The sequence below is a fragment of the Carcharodon carcharias genome, chromosome 19 (genome assembly GCF_017639515.1).
Source record: "Carcharodon carcharias isolate sCarCar2 chromosome 19, sCarCar2.pri, whole genome shotgun sequence".
Classification (NCBI taxonomy): domain Eukaryota; kingdom Metazoa; phylum Chordata; class Chondrichthyes; order Lamniformes; family Lamnidae; genus Carcharodon; species Carcharodon carcharias.
Window position 1 is genome coordinate 65040972 of NC_054485.1, and position 21109 is coordinate 65062080.

Below are 21109 nucleotides of genomic sequence, written 5' to 3' on the forward strand. Positions count from 1 at the left end.
GTGACACAGGACGGGGACGGTGATAAGGGACGGGGACGGTGACACGGGACGGGGACAGTGACATGAGATGGGGACGGTGACACAGGACAGGGACAGGGACGGGGACGGGGATGGTAACATGAGACGGGGACAGTGACATGAGATGGGGACGGTGACACGGGATGGGGACGGTGACACGGGATTGGGTCGGTGACACAGGAAGGGGACGGTGATAAGGGACGGGGACTGTGTCACGGGATGGGGACGGGAACGGTGTCATGGGATGGGGACGATGACACGGGATGGGAACGTGGACGGTGAAACAGGACGGGGACGTTGACGTGGGATTGGGTCAGTAACACGGGACGGGGACGGTGACACGGGACGGGGACAGTGACATGAGACGGGGACGGTGACACAGGACGGGTACGGTGACACGGGACGGGGACGGGGATGGTGACACGAGACGGGGACAGTGACACGGGACGGGGACGGTGACACGGGATGGGGACGGTGAAATGAGACGGTACGGTGACACGGGACGGGGACGGTGACACGAGACGGGGACGGTGACACGAGACGGGGACGGTGACACAGGACGGGGACGGGGACAGGGACACGGGATTGGGTCGGTGAAACGGGATGGAGACAGTGACACAGGACGGGGACGTTGACACGAGACGTGGACGGTGACACGGGATGGGGACAGTGACATGGGACGGGGACGGTGACATGGGATGGGGATGGTGACACGGGACGGGAATGGTGACACGGGACGGTGACGGGGACGATGACACGGGACGGGGAAAGGAGCAGTGACACAGGACAGGGACGAGAACACAGGATGGGGACGGTGACACGAGACGGGGACGGTGACATGGGACGGGGACGGTGACACGGGACGGGGTTGGTGACACGAGACGGGGAAGGTGACACCGTACGTTGTTGGGGACGGGGGCGGTGTCACAGGACAGGGACGGGGACCCAGGACGGGGATGGTGACATGGGACGGGGACGGTGATACTGGACGGGGACAGGGAAACGGGATGGGGACGGTGATACTGGACGGGGACGAGGCGGTGACACGAGACGGGGACAGTGACATGGGACGGGGCTGGTGACATGGGACGGGGACGGTGACACGGGATTGGGTCGGTGACACATGACGGGGACGGTGACACGGGACAGGGACGGTGACACAGGATGGGGTCGGTGACACGGGACGGGACGGTGACACGGGACGGGGTCGGTGACACGGGACGGGGACGGTGACACGGGATTGGGTCAGTGACATGGGACAGGGACTGTGACACGGGATTGGGTCGGTGACACGGGACAGGGACGGTGACACGGGATTGGGTCGGTGACACGGGATGGGGACGGTGACACGGGATTGGGTCGGTGACACGGGACGGGGATGGTGACACGGGATTTGTCGGTGTCACGGGACGGGGAGGATGACACGGGATTGGGTCAGTGACATGGGACGTGGACAGTGACTCAGGATTGGGTCGGTGACACGGGACGGGGACGGTGACACGGGATTGGGTCGGTGACACGGGACGGGGACAGTGACACGGGATTGGGTCGGTGACACGGGATGGGGCTTATGACACGTGACAGAGACGCTGACACGAGACGGGGACACGGGACGGGGACGGTGACACAGGATGGGGACGGTGACACAGGATAGGGGTGGTGACACGGGACAGAGACGGTGACACGAGACGGGGACAGGGACGGGGACACGAGATGGTGATGGTGACACGGGACAGGGACGGTGACACGGGATGGGGACGGTGACACGGGACGGGTACGGTGACATGGGATTGGATCGGTGACACGGGACAGGGTCCGTGACACAGGAGGGGGACGGTGACACGGGACAGGGACGGTTACACGGGATTGGGTCGGTGACACAGGACGGGGACGGTGACACGGGATGGGGACGGTGACACGGGATTGGGTCAGTGACACGGGACGGGGATGGTGACACGGGATGGGGACATGGACCGTGACACAGGACGGGGACGTTGACACGGGATTGGGTCGGTAACACGGGACGGGGACGGTGACACGGGATGGGGACAGTGACACGGGACGGGGACAGGGACGGTGACACGGGACGGGGACGGTGACATTGGACGGGGACGGGGTCGGTGACACGGGACAGGGATGGTGACACGGGACAGGGACGGGAACGGTGACACAGGACGGTGACGGTGACACAGGACGGGGACGGGGGCGGTGACACGGATCGGAGACGGTGACACAGGACAGGGACGGGGACACAGGACGGGGACGGTGACACGGGACGGGGACGGTGACACGGGATGGGGACGGTGACACAGGATGGGGACAGTGATAGGGGACGGGGACGGTGACACGATACGGGGACAGTGACACGGGATTGGGTCGGTGACACAGGACGGGGACGGTGATAAGGGACGGGGACGGTGACACGGGACGGGGACGGTGACACGGGATTGGGTCGGTGACACAGGACGGGGTCGGTGACACGGGACGGGGACAGTGACACGGGATGGGGACGGTGATAGAGGACGAGGATGGTGACACGGGACAGGGACGGTGACACGGGATGGGGACAGTGATAGGGGACGGGGATGGTGACACGGGACAGGGACAGTGACACGGGATTGGGTCGGTGACACAGGATGGGGACGGTGATAAGGGACGGGGACGGTGACACGGGACGGGGACAGTGACATGGGATTGGGTCGGTGACATGGGATTGGGTCGGTGACACGGGACGGGGACGGTGACACGAGACGGGGTCGGTGTCACGGGACGGGGACGGTGACACGGGACGGGGACAGTGACACGGGACAGGGACGGGGACGGTGACACAGGACGGGGACGGTGACACGGGATGGGGACGGTGACACGGGACGGGGATGGTGACATGGGACGGGGACGGGGACGGTGACACGGGACGGGGACGGTGACTATGGGGATGGTGACATGGGACCGGGACGTTGACACGGGACAGGGACAGTGACACAGGATTGGGTCGGTGACACGGGACGGGGACGTTGACACGGGATTGGGTCGGTGACACGGGACGGGGACGGTGATATGGGATTGAGTCGGTGACACAGGACGGGTACGGTGACATGGGACGGGGACGGGGACGGTGAAACGGGATGGGGACGGTGACACAGGACAGGGACGTTGACACGGGACGGGGACATGGGACAGGGACGGTGACACGAGACGGGGACGGTGACACAGGACGGGGACAGTGACACGAGACGGGGACGGTGACACGGGACGGGGACGGTGACATGGGACGGGGACGGTGACATGGGACGGAGACGGTGACACAGGACAGGGACGGTGATACGGTACGGGGACGGTGAAACAGGATTGGGTCCGTGACACAGGATGGGGACAGTGATATGGGACAGGGACGGTGACACGGGATGGGGACGGGGACAGTGACATGGGATGGGGACGATGTCACGGGATGGCAACGTGGATGGTGAAACAGGACGGGGACGTTGACATGGGATGGGGTCAGTAACACGGGATGGGGACGGTGACACAGGAAGGGGACGGTGACACAGGACGGGGAAGGTGACATGGGACGGGGACGGTGACACGAGACAGGGACGGTGATACAGTACGGGGAAGGTGACACGAGACGGGGACGGGGACATGGGACGGGGACGTTGACACGAGACGTGGACGGTGACACGGGACGGGGAAGGTGACATGGGACGGGGACGGTGACACGAGATGGGGACGGTGATACGGTATGGGGAAGGTGACACGAGACGGGGACGGGGACATGGGACAGGAACGGTGACACGGGAAGGGGATGGTGACACGAGACGGGGATGGTGACATGGGACGGGGACAGTGAGACAGGACGGGGACGGTGATAGAGGACGAGGACGGTGACACGGGACAGGGATGTTGACACAGGATTGGGTCAGTGACACGGGACAGGGACATTGACATGGGATTGGGTCGGTGACACGGGACGGGGTCGGTGACACAGGACGGGGACGGTGACATGGGACGGGGACGGTGAAACGGGATTGGGTCGGTGACACAGGATGGGGATGGTGATAGGGGATGGGGACAGTGACATGGGACAGGGACGGTGACACGGGATGGGGACGGTGATAGGGGACGTTGACACGGGATGGGGAAGGTGATAGGGGACGGGGACAGTGACACGGGACGGGGACAGAGACACGGGATTGGGTCGGTGACACAGGACGGGGACGGTGATAAGGGACGGGGACGGTGACACGGGACGGGGACAGTGACATGAGATGGGGACGGTGACACAGGACAGGGACAGGGACGGGGACGGGGATGGTAACATGAGACGGGGACAGTGACATGAGATGGGGACGGTGACACGGGATGGGGACGGTGACACGGGATTGGGTCGGTGACACAGGAAGGGGACGGTGATAAGGGACGGGGACTGTGTCACGGGATGGGGACGGGAACGGTGTCATGGGATGGGGACGATGACACGGGATGGGAACGTGGACGGTGAAACAGGACGGGGACGTTGACGTGGGATTGGGTCAGTAACACGGGACGGGGACGGTGACACGGGACGGGGACAGTGACATGAGACGGGGACGGTGACACAGGACGGGGACAGGGACACGGGACGGGGACGGGGACGGTAACACGAGACGGGGATGGTGACACGGGACGGGGACGGTGACACGGGATGGGCATGGGGACATGGGAAGGGGACGGTGACACGAGACGGGGACGGTGACATGGGACGGGGACGGTGACACGAGACGGGGACGGTGACACAGGACGGGGACGGGGACAGGGACACGGGATTGGGTCGGTGAAACGGGATGGAGACAGTGACACAGGACGGGGACGTTGACACGAGACGTGGACGGTGACACGGGATGGGGACAGTGACATGGGACGGGGACGGTGACATGGGATGGGGACAGTGACACGGGACGGGGATGGTGACACGGCACGGTGACGGGGACGATGACACGGGACGGGGACGGGAGCAGTGACACAGGACAGGGACGGGGTCACAGGACGGGGACGGTGACACGAGACGGGGACGGTGACACAGGACGGGGACGGTGACACGGGACGGGGATGGTGACACGAGACAGGGAAGGTGACACGGGACGGGGGCGGTAACACAGGACAGGGACGGGGACCCAGGACGGGGATGGTGACACGGGACGGGGACGGTGATACCGGACGGGGACAGGGAAACGGGATGGGGACGGTGATACTGGACGGGGACGAGGCGGTGACACGAGACGGGGTCAGTGACATGGGACGGGGCTGGTGACATGGGACGGGGACGGTGACACGGGATTGGGTCGGTGACACATGACGGGGACGGTGACACGGGACAGGGACGGTGACACAGGATGGGGTCGGTGAAACGGGACGGGACGGTGACACGGGACGGGGTCGGTGAAACGGGACGGGGACGGTGACACGGGATTGGGTCAGTGACATGGGACAGGGACTGTGACACGGGATTGGGTCGGTGACACGGGACAGGGACGGTGACACGGGATTTGTCGGTGTCACGGGACGGGGAGGATGACACGGGATTGGGTCAGTGACATGGGACGTGGACAGTGACTCAGGATTGGGTCGGTGACACGGGACGGGGACGGTGACACGGGATTGGGTCGGTGACACGGGACGGGGACAGTGACACGGGATTGGGTCGGTGACACGGGATGGGGCTTATGACACGTGACAGAGACGCTGACACGAGACGGGGACACGGGACGGGGACGGTGACACAGGATGGGGACGGTGACACAGGATAGGGGTGGTGACACGGGACAGAGACGGTGACACGAGACGGGGACAGGGACGGGGACACGAGATGGTGATGGTGACACGGGACAGGGACGGTGACACGGGATGGGGACGGTGACACGGGACGGGGACGGTGACATGGGATTGGATCGGTGACACGGGACAGGGTCCGTGACACAGGAGGGGGACGGTGACACGGGACAGGGACGGTTACACGGGATTGGGTCGGTGACACAGGACGGGGACGGTGACACGGGATGGGGACGGTGACACGGGATTGGGTCAGTGACACGGGACGGGGATGGTGACACGGGATGGGGACATGGACCGTGACACAGGACGGGGACGTTGACACGGGATTGGGTCGGTAACACGGGATGGGGACGGTGACACGGGATGGGGACAGTGACACGGGACGGGGACAGGGACGGTGACACGGGACGGGGACGGTGACATTGGACGGGGACGGGGTCGGTGACACGGGACAGGGATGGTGACACGGGACAGGGACGGGAACGGTGACACGGGACGGTGACGGTGACACAGGACGGGGACGGGGGCGGTGACACGGATCGGAGACGGTGACACAGGACAGGGACGGGGACACAGGACGGGGACGGTGACACGGGACGGGGACGGTGACACGGGATGGGGACGGTGACACAGGATGGGGACAGTGATAGGGGACGGGGACGGTGACACGATACGGGGACAGTGACACGGGATTGGGTCGGTGACACAGGACGGGGACGGTGATAAGGGACGGGGACGGTGACACGGGACGGGGACGGTGACACGGGATTGGGTCGGTGACACAGGACGGGGTCGGTGACACGGGACGGGGACAGTGACACGGGATGGGGACGGTGATAGAGGACGAGGATGGTGACACGGGACAGGGACGTTGACACGGGATTGGGTCGGTGACACAGGACGGTGACGTTGACATGGGATTGGGTCGGTGACACGGGACGGGGATGGTGAAACGGGATGGGGACCGTGACACGGGACAGGGACGGTGACACGGGATGGGGACAGTGATAGGGGACAGGGATGGTGACACGGGACAGGGACAGTGACACGGGATTGGGTCGGTGACACAGGATGGGGACGGTGATAAGGGACGGGTACGGTGACACGGGACGGGGACAGTGACACGGGATTGGGTCGGTGACACAGGACGGGGTCGGTGACACGGGATGGGGACAGTGACACGGGATGGGGACAGTGACACGGGATGGGGACGTGGACGGTGACACAGGACGGGGACGTTGACACAGGATTGGGTCGGTAACACGGGATTGGGGCGGTGACACGGGATTGAGTCGGTGACACAGGACAGGGACGGTGACACGGGACGGGGACGGTGAAACGGGATGGGGACCGTGACATGGGACGGGGACATTGACACGGGATTGGGTCGGTAACACGGGACGGGGACGGTGACACGGGATGGGGACGGGGACGGTGACACGGGACGGGGACGGTGACACGGGATTGGATTGGTGACACAGGACGGGGACGGTGACATGGGACGGGGACAGTGACACGGGACAGGGTTGGTGACACGGGACGGGGACGGTGACACGGGACGGCGACGGTGACACGGGACGGGGCTGGTGACACGGGACGGGGACAGTGACACGGGACGGGGCTGGTGACACGGGACGGGGACAGTGACACGGGATGGGGCTGGTGACATGGGACGGGGACGGTGACACGAGACGGGGACTGTGACACGGGATTGGGTTTGTGACATGGGACGGGGACGGTGACACGGGACGGGGACAGGGACGGTGACACGGGACGGGGACGGTGACATTGGACGGGGACGGGGTCGGTGACACGGGACAGGGATGGTGACACGGGACAGGGACGGGAACGGTGACACGGGACGGTGACGGTGACACAGGACGGGGACGGGGGCGGTGACACGGATCGGAGACGGTGACACAGGACAGGGACGGGGACACAGGACGGGGACGGTGACACGGGACGGGGACGGTGACACGGGATGGGGACGGTGACACAGGATGGGGACAGTGATAGGGGACGGGGACGGTGACACGATACGGGGACAGTGACACGGGATTGGATCGGTGACACAGGACGGGGACGGTGATAAGGGACGAGGATGGTGACACGGGACAGGGACGTTGACACGGGATTGGGTCGGTGACACGGGAAGAGGACGGTGACACGGGATTGGGTCGGTGACACAGGACGGTGACGTTGACATGGGATTGGGTCGGTGACACGGGACGGGGATGGTGAAACGGGATGGGGACCGTGACACGGGACAGGGACGGTGACACGGGATGGGGACAGTGATAGGGGACGGGGATGGTGACACGGGACAGGGACAGTGACACGGGATTGGGTCGGTGACACAGGATGGGGACGGTGATAAGGGACGGGGACGGTGACACGGGACGGGGACAGTGACACGGGATTGGGTCGGTGACACAGGACGGGGTCGGTGACACGGGATGGGGACAGTGACACGGGATGGGGACAGTGACACGGGATGGGGACGTGGACGGTGACACAGGACGGGGACGTTGACACAGGATTGGGTCGGTAACACGGGATGGGGACGGTGACACGGGATTGAGTCGGTGACACAGGACAGGGACGGTGACACGGGACGGGGACGGTGAAACGGGATGGGGACCGTGACACGGGACGGGGACATTGACACGGGATTGGGTCGGTAACACGGGACGGGGACGGTGACACGGGACGGGGACGGGGACGGTGACACGGGACGGGGACGGTGACACGGGATTGGATTGGTGACACAGGACGGGGACGGTGACATGGGACGGGGACAGTGACACGGGACAGGGATGGTGACACGGGACGGGGACGGTGACACGGGACGGCGACGGTGACACGGGACGGGGCTGGTGACACGGGACGGGGACAGTGACACGGGACGGGGCTGGAGACACGGGACGGGGACAGTGACACGGGATGGGGCTGGTGACATGGGACGGGGACGGTGACACGAGACGGGGACTGTGACACGGGATTGGGTTTGTGACATGGGACGGGGACGGTGACTCGGGACGGGGTCGGTGACATGGGACGCGTCGGTGACACGGGACGGGGACGGTGACACGGGGTGGGGACGGTGACACGGGACGGGGACGGTGACAATGGGGATGGTGACATGGGACGGGGACTGTGACACAGGACAGGGATAGTGATAGAGGACGTGGACGGTGACACAGGACGGGGACAGTGACACGGGACGGGGACAGTGACACGGGATGGGAACGGTGACACGGGATGGGGACGTGGACGGTGACACAGGACGGGGACGTTGACACGGGATTGGGTCGGTAACACCGGACGGGGACGGTGATACGGGACGGGGAGAGTGACACGGGACGGGGTCGGGGACACGGGATGGGGACGTGGACGGTGACACAGGACGGGGACGTTGACACGGGATTGGGTCGGTAACACCGGACGGGGACGGTGATACGGGACGGGGAGAGTGACACGGGACGGGGTCGGGGACACGGGACGTGTCGGTGACACGGGACGGGGACGGTGACATGGGATTGGTTTGGTGACACGGGACAGGGACGGTGACACGGGATTGGGTCGGTGACACGGGATGGGGACGGTGACACGGGATTGGGTGGGTGACACGGGATGGGGCTTATGACATGTGACAGATACGCTGACACGAGACGGGGACGGTGACACGGGATGGGGACGGGGACGGTGACACGGGACAGGGACGGTGACATGGGACAGGGGCGCTTATACGGGACAGAGATGGTGATGCTGCATGTGGACCCGGGATTGGGCGGGTCCCGGAATCGGGATGGAGACCATGGATAGGAACCAGTGATGGTGACTGGGTCCCAGTTCATGGACAGGGACCCGGGAGTGGGACGGTGACACAGGACAGAGACGGTGACATGGGACGGGGAAGGTGACACGGGATTGGGTCGGTGACACAGGACAGAGACGGTGACATGGGACGGGGACGGTGACACGGGACAGGGACGGTGACACGGGACGGGGACGGTGACACGGGACAGCGATGGTGACACGGGACGGGGACGGTGACACGAGACGGGGACGGTGACACGGGATTGGGTCAGTGACATGGGATTGGGTCGGTGACACGGGATTGGGTCAGTGACATGGGATTGGGTCGGTGACACGGGACGGGGACGGTGACACGGGATTGGGTCGGTGACACAGGACGGAGACGGTGACACGGGATTGAGTCGGTGACACAGGATGTGGCCGGTGACACGGGATTGGGTCGGTGACATGGGATTGGGTCGGTGACACGGGATTGGGTCGGTGACACGGAACGGGGACGGTGACATGGGATTGGGTCGGTGACATGGGATTGGGTCGGTGACACGGGACGGGGACGGTGACACGAGACGGGGTCGGTGTCACGGGACGGGGACGGTGACACGGGATGGGGACAGTGACACGGGACGGGGACGGGGACGGTGACACAGGACGGGGACGGTGACACGGGATGGGGACGGTGACACGGGACGGGGATGGTGACATGGGACGGGGACGGGGACGGTGACACAGGACGGGGACAGTGACACGAGACGGGGACGGTGACACGGGACGGGGACGGTGACATGGGACGGGGACGGTGACATGGGACGGGGACGGTGACACAGGACAGGGACGGTGATACGGTACGGGGACGGTGAAACAGGATTGGGTCCGTGACACAGGATGGGGACAGTGATATGGGACGGGGACGGTGACACGGGATGGGGACGGGGACGTTGACATGGGATGGGGTCAGTAACACGGGATGGGGACGGTGACACAGGAAGGGGACGGTGACACAGGACGGGGAAGGTGACATGGGACGGGGATGGTGACACGAGACAGGGACGGTGATACGGTACGGGGAAGGTGACACGAGACGGGGACGGGGACATGGGACGGGGACGTTGACACGAGACGTGGACGGTGACACGGGACGGGGAAGGTGACATGGGACGGGGACGGTGACACGAGATGGGGACGGTGATACGGTATGGGGAAGGTGACACGAGACGGGGACGGGGACACGGGACGGGAACGGTGACACGGGAAGGGGACAGGGACAGGGACAGGGACACGGAATTGGGTCGGTGACACAGGGGGGAAGGTGACTATGGGGATGGTGACATGGGACGGGGACAGTGAGACAGGACGGGGACGGTGATAGAGGACGAGGACGGTGACACGGGACAGGGATGTTGACACAGGATTGGGTCAGTGACACGGGACAGGGACATTGACATGGGATTGGGTCGGTGACACGGGACGGGGTCGGTGACACAGGACGGGGACGGTGACATGGGACGGGGACGGTGAAACGGGATTGGGTCGGTGACACAGGATGGGGATGGTGATAGGGGATGGGGACAGTGACATGGGACAGGGACGGTGACACGGGATGGGGACGGTGATAGGGGACGTTGACACGGGATGGGGAAGGTGATAGGGGACGGGGACAGTGACACGGGACGGGGACAGAGACACGGGATTGGGTCGGTGACACAGGACGGGGACGGTGATACGGGACGGGGACGGTGACACGGGACGGGGACAGTGACATGAGATGGGGACGGTGACACAGGACAGGGACAGGGACGGGGACGGGGATGGTAACATGAGACGGGGACAGTGACATGAGATGGGGACGGTGACACGGGAAGGGGACGGTGACACGGGATTGGGTCGGTGACACAGGAAGGGGACGGTGATAAGGGACGGGGACTGTGTCACGGGATGGGGACGGGAACGGTGTCATGGGATGGGGACGATGACACGGGATGGGAACGTGGACGGTGAAACAGGACGGGGACGTTGACGTGGGATTGGGTCAGTAACACGGGACGGGGACGGTGACACGGGACGGGGACAGTGACATGAGACGGGGACGGTGACACAGGACGGGGACAGGGACACGGGACGGGGACGGGGACGGGGACGGTAACACGAGACGGGGATGGTGACACGAGACGGGGACGGTGACACGGGATGGGCATGGGGACATGGGAAGGGGACGGTGACACGAGACGGGGACGGTGACATGGGACGGGGACGGTGACACGAGACGGGGACGGTGACACAGGACGGGGACGGGGACAGGGACACGGGATTGGGTCGGTGAAACGGGATGGAGACAGTGACACAGGACTGGGACGTTGACACGAGACGTGGACGGTGACACGGATGGGGACAGTGACATGGGACGGGGACGGTGACATGGGATGGGGATGGTGACACGGGACGGGAATGGTGACACGGGACGGTGACGGGGACGATGACACGGGACGGGGAAAGGAGCAGTGACACAGGACAGGGACGAGAACACAGGATGGGGACGGTGACACGAGACGGGGACGGTGACATGGGACGGGGACGGTGACACGGGACGGGGATGGTGACACGAGACAGGGAAGGTGACACGGGACGGGGGCGGTAACACAGGACAGGGACGGGGACCCAGGACGGGGATGGTGACACGGGACGGGGACGGTGATACTGGACGGGGACAGGGAAACGGGATGGGGACGGTGATACTGGACGGGGACGAGGCGGTGACACGAGACGGGGACAGTGACATGGGACGGGGCTGGTGACATGGGACGGGGACGGTGACACGGGATTGGGTCGGTGACACATGACGGGGACGGTGACACGGGACAGGGACGGTGACACAGGATGGGGTCGGTGACACGGGACGGGACGGTGACACGGGACGGGGTCGGTGACACGGGACGGGGACGGTGACACGGGATTGGGTCAGTGACATGGGACAGGGACTGTGACACGGGATTGGGTCGGTGACACGGGACAGGGACGGTGACACGGGACGGGGTCGGTGACACGGGACGGGGACGGTGACACGGGATTGGGTCAGTGACATGGGACAGGGACTGTGACACGGGATTGGGTCGGTGACACGGGACAGGGACGGTGACACGGGATTGGGTCGGTGACACGGGATGGGGACGGTGACACGGGATTGGGTCGGTGACACGGGACGGGGATGGTGACACGGGATTTGTCGGTGTCACGGGACGGGGAGGATGACACGGGATTGGGTCAGTGACATGGGACGTGGACAGTGACTCAGGATTGGGTCGGTGACACGGGACGGGGACGGTGACACGGGATTGGGTCGGTGACACGGGACGGGGACAGTGACACGGGATTGGGTCGGTGACACGGGATGGGGCTTATGACACGTGACAGAGACGCTGACACGAGACGGGGACACGGGACGGGGACGGTGACACAGGATGGGGACGGTGACACAGGATAGGGGTGGTGACACGGGACAGAGACGGTGACACGAGACGGGGACAGGGACGGGGACACGAGATGGTGATGGTGACACGGGACAGGGACGGTGACACGGGATGGGGACGGTGACACGGGACGGGGACGGTGACACGGGACGGGGACGGTGACACGGGATGGGGACGGTGACACGGGATTGGGTCAGTGACACGGGACGGGGATGGTGACATGGGATGGGGACATGGACCGTGACACAGGACGGGGACGTTGACACGGGATTGGGTCGGTAACACGGGACGGGGACGGTGACACGGGATGGGGACAGTGACACGGGACGGGGACGGGAACGGTGACACGGGACGGTGACGGTGACACAGGACGGGGACGGGGGCGGTGACACGGATCGGAGACGGTGACACAGGACAGGGACGGGGACGGTGACACGGGACGGGGACGGTGACACGGGATGGGGACGGTGACACAGGATGGGGACAGTGATAGGGGACGGGGACGGTGACACGATACGGGGACAGTGACACGGGATTGGGTCGGTGACACAGGACGGGGACGGTGACACAGGACGGGGATCGTGACACGGGACGGGGACGGTGACACGGGATTGGGTCGGTGACACAGGACGGGGTCGGTGACACGGGACGGGGACAGTGACACGGGATGGGGACGGTGATAGAGGACGAGGATGGTGACACGGTACAGGGACGTTGACACGGGATTGGGTCGGTGACACGGGAAGAGGACGGTGACACGGGATTGGGTCGGTGACACAGGACGGTGACGTTGACATGGGATTGGGTCGGTGACACGGGACGGGGATGGTGAAACGGGATGGGGACCGTGACACGGGACAGGGACGGTGACACGGGATGGGGACAGTGATAGGGGACGGGGATGGTGACACGGGACAGGGACAGTGACACGGGATTGGGTCGGTGACACAGGATGGGGACGGTGATAAGGGACGGGGACGGTGACACGGGACGGGGACAGTGACACGGGATTGGGTCGGTGACACAGGACGGGGTCGGTGACACGGGATGGGGACAGTGACACGGGATGGGGACAGTGACACGGGATGGGGACATGGACGGTGACACAGGACGGGGACGTTGACACAGGATTGGGTCGGTAACACGGGATGGGGACCGTGACACGGGATTGAGTCGGTGACACAGGACAGGGACGGTGACACGGGACGGGGACGGTGAAACGGGATGGGGACCGTGACACGGGACGGGGACATTGACACGGGATTGGGTCGGTAACACGGGACGGGGACGGTGACACGGGACGGGGACGGGGACGGTGACACGGGACGGGGACGGTGACACGGGATTGGATTAGTGACACAGGACGGGGACGGTGACATGGGACGGGGACAGTGACACGGGACAGGGATGGTGACACGGGACGGGGACGGTGACACGGGACGGCGACGGTGACACGGGACGGGGCTGGTGACACGGGACGGGGACAGTGACACGGGACGGGGCTGGTGACACGGGACGGGGACAGTGACACGGGATAGGGCTGGTGACATGGGACGGGGACGGTGACACGAGACGGGGACTGTGACACGGGATTGGGTTTGTGACATGGGACGGGGACGGTGACTCGGGACGGGTTCGGTGACATGGGACGCGTCGGTGACACGGGACGGGGACGGTGACACGGGATTGGGTCAGTGACACGGGACGGGAACGGTGACACGGGGTGGGGACGGTGACAATGGGGATGGTGACATGGGACGGGGACTGTGACACAGGACAGGGACAGTGATAGAGGACGAGGACGGTGACACAGGACAGGGACGTTGACACGAGGCGGCGTCGGTGACACGGGACGGGGCTGGTGACACGGGACGGGGACAGTGACACGGGACGGGGCTGGTGACACGGGACGGGGACAGTGACACGGGATGGGGCTGGTGACATGGGACGGGGACGGTGACACGAGACGGGGACTGTGACACGGGATTGGGTTTGTGACATGGGACGGGGACGGTGACTCGGGACGGGTTCGGTGACATGGGACGCGTCGGTGACACGGGACGGGGACGGTGACACGGGATTGGGTCAGTGACACGGGACGGGAACGGTGACACGGGGTGGGGACGGTGACAATGGGGATGGTGACATGGGACGGGGACTGTGACACAGGACAGGGACAGTGATAGAGGACGAGGACGGTGACACAGGACAGGGACGTTGACACGAGGCGGCGTCGGTGACACAAGACGGGGATGGTGACACAGGATGGGGACAGCGACGGTGACACGAGACGGGGACGGTGACATGAGACGGGGATTGTGACACGGGACGGGGACAGTGACATGGGACAGGAGTGGTGACACGAGACGGGGATGGTGACACGGGCCGGGGACGGTGACACGAGACGGGGACGGGGACACGGGAAGGGGACGGTGACACGGGACGGGGACGGTGACACGGGACGGGGACGGTGACACAGGACGGGGATGGTGACACGGGATTGGGTCAGTGACATGGGACAGGGACGGTGACAATGGGGATGGTGACATGGGACGGGGACTGTGACACAGGACAGGGACAGTGATAGAGGACGAGGACGGTGACACGGGACGGGGACGTTGACACGGGATTGGGTCGGTGACACGGGACGAGGACGGTGACACGGGATTGGGTCGGTGACACGGGACGGGGACGTTGACACGGCATTGGGTCAGTGACACGGGACGGGGCTGGTGACACGGGATTGGGTCGGTGACCCGGGATGGGGCCGGTGACGTGGGATTGAGTCGGTGACACAGGATGGGGACGTTGACACGGGACGGGGATGGTGAAACGGGACGGGGACGGTGACACGGGACGGGGACAGTGACACGGGACAGGGAAGGTGACACGAGACGGGGTCGGTGACACAGGACGGGGATGGTGACACGGGATTGGGTCAGTGACACGGGACGGGGACGGTGACAATGGGGATGGTGACATGGGACGGGGACTGTGACACAGGACAGGGACAGTGATAGAGGACGAGGACGGTGACACGGGACAGGGACGTTGACACGGGATTGGGTCGGTGACACGGGACGAGGACGGTGACACGGGATTGGGTCGGTGACACGGGACGGGGACGTTGACACGGGATTGGGTCAGTGACACGGGACGGGGCTGGTGACACGGGATTGGGTTGGTGACACGGGATGGGGCCGGTGACGTGGGATTGAGTCGGTGACACAGGATGGGGACGGTGACACGGGACGGGGATGGTGAAACGGGATGGGGACCGTGACACGGGACTGGGACCGTGACACGGGATGACGACAGTGATAGGGGACGGGGACGGTGACACGGGACAGGGACAGTGACACGGGATTGGTTTGATGACACAGGACGGAGACGGTGATAAGGGAATGGGACGGTGACACGGGACGGGGACGGTGACACGGGATTGGGTCGGTGACACAGGACGGGGTCGGGGACACGGGACGGGGACAGTGACACGGGATGGGGACGGTGACACGGGATGGGGACATGGACGGTGACACAGGACGGGGACGTTGACACGGGATTGGGTCGGTAACACGGGACGGGGACGGTGACACGGGATGGGGACGGTGACACGGGATTGGGTTGGTGACACGGGATTGGGTCAGTGACACGGGACGGGAACGGTTACACGGGATTGGGTCGGTGACACGGAATTGGGTCGGTGACACGGGACGGGGACGGTGACACGGGATTCGGTCGGTGACACGGGACAGGGACTGGGCCACGGGACGGGGACGGTGACACGGGATTGGGTCGGTGACACGGGACGTGGACGGGGACAGGGACGGTGACACGAGGTGGGGACGGTGACACAGGACAGGGACGGGGACAGGGACACGGGATTGGGTCAGTGACACGGGGTGGGGACGGTGACAATGGGGATGGTGACATGGGACGGGGACTGTGACACAGGACAGGGACAGTGATAGAGGACGAGGACGGTGACACAGGACGGGGACGGTGACACGGGACGGGGATGTTGACACGGGATTGGGTCGGTGACACGGGATGGGGCTGGTGACGTGGGATTGAGTCGGTGAAACAGGACGGGGACGGTGACACGGGACGGGGACGGTGAAACGGGATGGGGACCGTGACACGGGACGGGGACGGTGACACGGGATGAGGACACTGATAGGGGACGGGGACGGTGACACGGGACGGGGACGGTGACACGGGATTGGTTCGGTGACACAGGACGGGGTCGGTGACACGGGACAGGGACGGTGACACGGGATTGGGTCGGTGACACAGGACGGAGACGGTGACACAGGATTGGGTCAGTGACACAGGACGGAGACGGTGACACGGGATTGGGTCGGTGACACAGGACGGAGACGGTGACACGGGATTGAGTCAGTGACACAGGATGTGGCCGGTGACACGGGATTGGGTCGGTGACACGGGATTGGGTCGGTGACACGGGACGGGGACGGTGACACGGGATTGGGTCGGTGACACGGGATTGGGTCGGTGACATGGGACGGGGACGGTGACACGGGATTGGGTCGGTGACATGGGATTGGGTCGGTGACACGGGACGGGGACGGTGACATGAGACGGGGTCGGTGTCACGGGACGGGGACGGTGACACGGGACGGGGACAGTGACACGGGACAGGGACGGGGACGGTGACACAGGACGGGGACGGTGACACGGGATGGGGACGGTGACACGGGACGGGGATGGTGACACCGGACGGGGCGGTGACACGGGACGGGGACGGTGACTATGGGGATGGTGACATGGGACCGGGACGGTGACACGGGACAGGGACAGTGCCATGGGATTGGGTCGGTGACACGGGACGGGGACGTTGACACGGGATTGGGTCGGTGACACGGGACGGGGACGGTGACATGGGATTGAGTCGGTGACACAGGACGGGTACGGTGACATGGGACGAGGACGGGGACGGTGAAACGGGATGGGGACGGTGACACAGGACGGGGACGTTGACACGGGACGGGGACATGGGACAGGGACGGTGACACGAGACGGGGACGGTGATACAGGACGGGGACAGTGACACGAGACGGGGATGGTGACACGAGACGGGTACGGTGACACAGGACGAGGACGTTGACATGAGGCAGCGTCGGTGACACAAGACGGGGATGGTGACACAGGATGGGGACGGGGACGGTGACACGAGACGGGGACGGTGACATGAGACGGGGATTGTGACACGGGACGGGGACAGTGACATGGGACAAGAGTGCTGACACGAGACGGGGACGGTGACACGGGCCGGGGACGGTGACACGAGACGGGGACGGGGACACGGGAAGGGGACGGTGACACGGGACGGGGACGGTGACACGGGACGGGGACGGTGACACAGGACAGGGACGGTGACACGAGATGGGGACGGTGACACAGGACGGGGATGGTGACACGGGATTGGGTCAGTGACACGGGACGGGGACGGTGACAATGGGGATGGTGAAATGGGACGGGGACTGTGACACAGGACAGGGACAGTGATAGAGGACGAGGACGGTGACACGGGACAGGGACGTTGACACGGGATTGGGTTGGTGACACGGGACGAGGACGGTGACACGGGATTGGGTCGGTGACACGGGACGGGGACGTTGACACGGCATTGGGTCAGTGACACGGGACGGGGCTGGTGACACAGGATTGGGTCGGTGACACGGGATGGGGCTGGTGACGTGAGGTTGAGTCGGTGACACAGGATGGGGACGGTGACACGGGACGGGGATGGTGAAACGGGACGGGGACGGTGACACGGGACGGGGACGGTGACACGGGACAGGGAAGGTGACACGAGACGGGGACGGTGACACAGGACGGGGATGGTGACACGGGATTGGGTCAGTGACACGGGACGGGGACGGTGACAATGGGGATGGTGACATGGGACGGGGACTGTGACACAGGACAGGGACAGTGATAGAGGACGAGGACGGTGACACGGGACAGGGACGTTGACACAGGATTGGGTCGGTGACACGGGACGAGGACGGTGACACAGGATTGGGTCGGTGACACGGGACGGGGACGTTGACACGGGATTGGGTCAGTGACACGGGACGGGTCTGGTGACACGGGATTGGGTCGGTGACACGGGATGGGGCCGGTGACGTGGGATTGAGTCGGTGACACAGGATGGGGACGGTGACACGGGACGGGGATGGTGAAACGGGATGGGGACCGTGACACGGGACTGGGACCGTGACACGGGATGACGACAGTGATAGGGGACGGGGACGGTGACACGGGACAGGGACAGTGACATGGGATTGGTTTGATGACACAGGACGGAGACGGTGATAAGGGAATGGGACGGTGACACGGGACGGGGACGGTGACACGGGATTGGGTCGGTGACACAGGACGGGGTCGGTGACACGGGACGGGGACAGTGACACGGGATGGGGACGGTGACACGGGATGGGGACATGGACGGTGACACAGGACGGGGACGTTGACACAGGATTGGGTCGGTAACACGGGACGGGAACGGTGAGACGGGATGGGGACGGTGACACGGGATTGGGTTGGTGACACGGGATTGGGTCAGTGACACGGGACGGGAACGGTTACACGGGATTGGGTCGGTGACACGGAATTGGGTCGGTGACACGGGACGGGGACGGTGACACGGGATTGGGTCGGTGACACGGGACAGGGACTGGGCCACGGGACGGGGACGGTGACACGGGATTGGGCTGGTGACATGGGATTGGGTCGGTGACACGGGACGGGGACTGTGACACGGGATTGGGTCGGTGACACGGGACGGGGACATTGACACGGGACAGGGACGGGGCCACAGGACAGGGCCGGTGACACGGGACGGGGACGGTGACACGGGACGGGGACGGTGACATGGGACGGAGACGGTGACACAGGACAGGGACGGGGCCACAGGACGGGGACGGTGATGCTGGACGGGGTCGGTGACACAGGACAGGGACGGTGACACGGGACGGGGTCGGTGACACGGGACGGGGACGGTGACACGGGACGTAGTCGGTGACACGGGACGGGGACGGTGACATGGGACAGGGTCAGTGACACAGGACGGGATCGGTGACACGGGATGGGGACGATGGCACGGGACGGGGTTGGTGACACGGGACGGGGACAGGGACGGTGACACGAGGTGGGGACGGTGACACAGGACAGGGACGGGGACAGGGACACGGGATTGGGTCAGTGACACGGGGTGGGGACGGTGACAATGGGGATGGTGACATGGGACGGGGACTGTGACACAGGACAGGGACAGTAATAGAGGACGAGGACGGTGACACAGGACGGGGACGGTGACACGGGACGGGGATGTTGACACGGGATTGGGTCGGTGACACGGGATGGGGCTGGTGACGTGGGATTGAGTCGGTGAAACAGGACGGGGACGGTGACACGGGACGGGGACGGTGAAACGGGATGGGGACCGTGACACGGGACGGGGACGGTGACACGGGATGAGGACACTGATAGGGGACGGGGACGGTGACACGGGACGGGGACGGTGACACGGGATTGGTTCGGTGACACAGGACGGGGTCGGTGACACGGGACAGGGACGGTGACACGGGATTGGGTCGGTGACACAGGACGGAGACGGTGACACAGGATTGGGTCAGTGACACAGGACGGAGACGGTGACACGGGATTGGGTCGGTGACACAGGACGGAGACGGTGACACGGGATTGAGTCAGTGACACAGGATGTGGACGGTGACACGGGATTGGGTCGGTGACACGGGATTGGGTCGGTGACACGGGACGGGGACGGTGACACGGGATTGGGTCGGTGACACGGGATTGGGTCGGTGACACGGAACGGGGACGGTGACACGGGATTGGGTCGGTGACATGGGATTGGGTCGGTGACACGGGACGGGGACGGTGACATGAGACGGGGTCGGTGTCACGGGACGGGGACGGTGACACGGGACGGGGACAGTGACACGGGACAGGGA